Source organism: Giraffa tippelskirchi, chromosome 11, assembly GCF_054371585.1.
Source record: "Giraffa tippelskirchi isolate mGirTip1 chromosome 11, T2T-mGirTip1v1.2.pri, whole genome shotgun sequence".
NCBI classification, from domain to species: Eukaryota; Metazoa; Chordata; class Mammalia; order Artiodactyla; family Giraffidae; genus Giraffa; species Giraffa tippelskirchi.
In genome coordinates this window covers 117,213,422-117,218,190 of record NC_137285.1, presented here as the reverse complement: position 1 = coordinate 117,218,190, position 4,769 = coordinate 117,213,422, and the positions used below count along the sequence as shown (strand labels likewise).

Here is a 4,769-nt window from a genome sequence, read left to right as displayed (position 1 = left end):
GAGGTGGTAGTTGTGAGCAAGGACACTCCTGCTAAAGGGTGGCGATTCATGGGTTTTGAGCAAAGATTTGGAGCAGCTCCAGCAACTCTCCTTTATGTCTTTGGTTGTAGAAGGTCTTTCCTGGTAGGTTCTGGTCTTTTCCATTGATGGTTGTCCCGTGGATCGTTGTGAATTTGGTGTGCCCGTGAGAGGTGAGCTCAGGGCTTTTCTTCTCCACTGTCTTGGCCAGTCTCGCCCACAATGGGTCTCTGAGAGCAGTCTTCTTGGAGTCCCAGTCTCTGTTTTCCTCCTCTGTTCTCAAGGTCTCTACCCTTCCTGTGTCAGCCAGGGCCATCCTGGACTGAAGCCCACGGTCTGGTTTCAGGGGTGCCAGCTCCATGCTCACCTGTCTGCCCACCCCCTCCTCCTAGCAACTGCCCAGTGCTGCCAAACTCGGCTGTCTGTTCCCACATGGAGGGCATATGCATCTGAAATATTTCTTCTCAGGGAGCATGCAGGGAACCCAGAAAAGATGTAGAAGATTTCATCCCTGAGTCCCAAGGCCCTGTTCTCCTCAGCACTATTAGCTGTAAGATAAAGGGACAGCTGAATGGCTTCTTTCTACAGTGGCTGCCCTCACAGCCTGAGGTTCTATCTGGTCGATGCTTGGCTTTCATAAGGACCGAGCTGGACCTACTGTAGAGCACAGGGAACTCTGCTCAAAGTTATGTGGCAGCCTGGATGGGATGGGAGTTTTGGGGAGAATGGATACATTTATATGTATGACTGAATCCCTTTGCTGTCCACCTGAAATTATCACAACATTGTTAACTGACTATACTCCAACATAAAAAGTTTCAAAACACAGACACACAAACATATGCCCTATATAATCATCATTTAATTACCCCTGTGAATATTTGTAGGGACTGGAATCTAATGGGAATTGAACTGTTTAATGTGTTCTGTAATATTAATAAGCTGATGTACATGCTCATGAACATGTGGTAGATAATTAATTCATGATTATACATATCATGTGTTATGTATGAAAAAGCATGTGTACTTATATATGTGGAAGGTCACATAATGCACAATGTACATAGGAATATTAGTTTTTAAGATGTCTTTTAATACTAAAAGTACCTAAAGATACTGTTAATGTCTCATAAACAAGTTGTTCAGGGACTCATTTAAGTAGAATTTCAGTTTTGGGTGCTGATGGTAGAGCTGGAGCTTCTTACTTGCATCATAGGGAGATATGTTATTCTCTTTCCCTGATTTTAGAACAAAATAACAGATACACTACAAAGACTCTTCATTTTAGGAGGTTATTTTTAATAATGCTAGTTACTGGAATAAGGACTGTGATTCTAAGACAGTAGACAGTAGATCCCCTTTGTCCAATGATACCACATGGGTGATCAATGATTTGTCTTTCTATTCATGTTACTGTTTTTTTTCCCCCAAGACTTTCTTTCCTACATGAGTTTTATTTAAAGCGCAAATAAGTATTTATCTTTCTGTAATGGCAAATGGTTCAAATAAGGCTGAACACGAATCATTGACTAATACAGGGCTTGAAATAGGAAACAAAATTGTTTTTAAAGAAACAAGAAAATAAAGGTTGTATACTAGAGGGACCTGGAGTCTACAAGCAGATTCCAAAAATGAAATGAGTACAAAATCTGTGGTGAAACCAGAAGCCCACACCCGTGCTTTGGAGAAGGGCGGCTAGACAACATTCAGTCAGCTGCAGATGGACTGACTGGGAGAGGTGTGTCCGCACAGAAATCCCAAGTCATTTCTGCTTGCGTAGAATCATCCAAATCTTCCCAAGACTGAAGGGACAACTCTGACTTTCTTCCTTTCCCATATTCCCAACAAGGCTCCATAAAGTTCAACGCTTGATGAGCCACATACAACAGCAGTTCCTTAGGAGCCAACAGGTGGAGTGGGTCAGATTTCCCTGTGAGAAACAAATCTGGCCGCTTATAGCAAAGTATCTAAATGGGCAGGTCCTTTGCTCTTCCTTCTGATTATGTACAATGTCTCCTTTCAAGACTGTTATCCCCATCATACTTGTTCCTTCACAAGTCGGAACCTTGAGGTGATATGAAGGATATCAACATCAAGAAAAGAAAATTCAAGTCAGAAATGAAGAAAACTGGAAGGTAGACAATACACCCCCAGAGCATCTTGATAACCCCTGCTACAGTACAGTTCAGTGTACTGCTGTAGTCCATAGATAAATCATGGCAGCTTGAATGAACTCATTTCCCCCCCTCAGGTAGTTAAAGGGCCCCAAATAAATACTGGGCAAGAGGAGTTTGCTAGGAGAATTAGAAATTTAAAAATTAACCAATTTTTATCCCTATGATAATTCAACACTAGTAAGGAGGCAAGTACTGAAGATTAGAAGCTAAGATTACAAGAGACCCAAGGTATTTCTAATTGTCTAGTATAGTTGAAGTGGCATTTTGTCCATATAGGATGAGATCCCTGTTGGACTCCTAGAGCCTGTTTTATGTAGCAGTAATGGGTGAAGAACTGTTAAAGCTGCAATAATGAATGGGAGGATAAAGTGGAAGGTGATGAATAGGGTGAGTGGCTTTTATCAACTGAGAATCCTCCCAAGATTCATTTGGCTTGGTTAATGCCAATGTAAGGAATTGCTGAAAAGGAGAATTGTAATGACTGTTGCCCTTCAAAAGGGTTTGTAACCTCATGGTAAGATATAACCTATAAATGCTGTGGCTATTACCTTAAATACTAGGATAATTCTAACATTTCATATTTCTAGGAAGGTATAAGATCCATAATACAGGCCCCTCCTTACATGGATAAATAAGCAAAGAAAGACCAGGAAAGGTTCATTTGCATATGAATATCAAATGATTCATCCGTAGTTTGGTAGATATTGAATACAATGTATTGTTAGGAATAACCCTGTTAAGATTTGTAAAATTAAATACTGGAGGCTCAATAGGGAGGGGAATATATGTATACTTATGGCTGATTCATGTTGTTGTACACCAGATACTAACACAACATTGTAAAGCAATGAAAATAAATTTAAATTGAAAGTAAATTTACAAAATAAAAGGGGAGGAAAATTTCATCATGAGATTTGATGAAGCTGGTAGACCAATAAGTACAATGTTAACGATTTTGATGAATGGGCAGGATTTTTCAATGTAAAAAAAAAAAAAGACTGAATTGGAAAGGACCTGAATTTCAGAGTGATACAGACCTGGGTCCTACTCATGGTCCCTTGTGGCGTCACCTTGGGGGAGCTGGGCTGGGAGTCTGCGTTCTCAGAGGGAATGTGTGCTGAGGGTGTCACACCTGGATGCGCACAGTGCCATGTCTCTCTCGAGGCAGTGCACAGCCCTCTCAGGTTTCTCCACTTCACAGACACGCTCTGACTGGCATGTTGTCTTTCTGCTTCTGGTTAGAAAGTCTTGTGGTGAGGGGCTTTCCATCTTGGCCCAGAGCAGGTCTCCCTAGTGGGGATTTTGTCAACAGAAGGGCAAGCTCTGGGAAAATCCCACAAGTGACTGAGGTAGGTCAGTCCTGCAGGGCTACCCTTCCACAGGCCGGTGTCACTTCTGAGTGAACGACTGAGGGCCTCCAGTGAAGGTACCTCCCAGCCTGGCTCCCACGTCCCGTCACACCAGCCACTCGGATGGCCCCAGCAGGCTGCGAGGTGGATCTCAAGGGCCTGGGGTAGAGATCCCCAAGGACTCCCAGGCTCTGCTCTTCCTTCAGGGCTTGCGTGGCTTCCTTGGTGGTCATTACAGCTTTTCTCTGTGGTGGCCACAGCTGTTCTCCATGTCCTTCTGGGGACTCACCCAGGGCTGCAGCCCCATCACCACACTGGATGTTCCTCCTGGTTCCCCCTCAACACAGTGGGGTATGGCTCCCTCGAGCACTTCAGCCCCGAACCCTCCCAAAGCCCAGTCCAGTGCTGGGGAAGGGTGGGTGGCCTCCTCATAAAAGCTGGCTTGGAAATAGCCTTTTTCTGAAAGAAATCCTTGTTCTCAATTATATCACCAATACAGTCCTCCTGGGCTCCATCAGAGCTGATTGACCACAATTCTCCTTTCATTCGTGGCTTTCACCTAACCCTATCCTTAGGTTGGGCTTCCTTGGTGGCTTAGCAGGAAGGAATCCACCTGCCACTACAGGAGACTTGGGTTCAATCCCTGGGTCAGGAAGATCCCCTGGAGAAGGAAATGGCAACCCACTCCAGCATTCTTGCTGGAGAATCCCACAGACAGAGGAGCCTGGTGGGCTCCAGTCCATGAGGTTGCAAAGAGTCGGATATGACTGAGCGACTAAACAACAATCCTGAGGTTAGGGACTCGTTTCCCTTTCTTTCTTCCTAAATTTAACACCAGCATATATGGAGGCTGGACCATCCACCCCAGTGCTGCCAGGCCTAGTCTTCTCTCTTCCAGCCAATCCTGGGAAACTTTATGTGAATGGAGACGCTAGAAAACCCCCAACTTCCAGAATTCCCTTGGGGGACAGGCTCCATGTGATTTTTTTTTTTTTTAAGTAGTAATGTTTGTAAGTTTTCTTATCACAAAGAAATATCCCCCCAATGTGGAAAAGCAGGGATACAAAGAGAACAAAATCCTGCACTCTAACCTGCCCCGCAGAATCCCACACCAGAGCCAGAGCCAGCGAGCCGGGGAAATGCCCTTGTGTAGGCCGCGGGGACCCGCACGGCCGCCAGGGGGCAGGCGTGCGCCGCGGAGCGTCCCAGCCGGACCTGGCGCGCG

At 44.9% G+C, this 4,769-nt stretch overlaps 1 pseudogene; it reads right to left on the bottom strand.

Moving 5' to 3' along the window:
• Positions 1-2,407: 2,407 nt before the first annotated feature.
• Positions 2,408-3,777, bottom strand: LOC145526372 (cytochrome b pseudogene; annotated as a pseudogene).
• Positions 3,778-4,769: the final 992 nt, after the last annotated feature.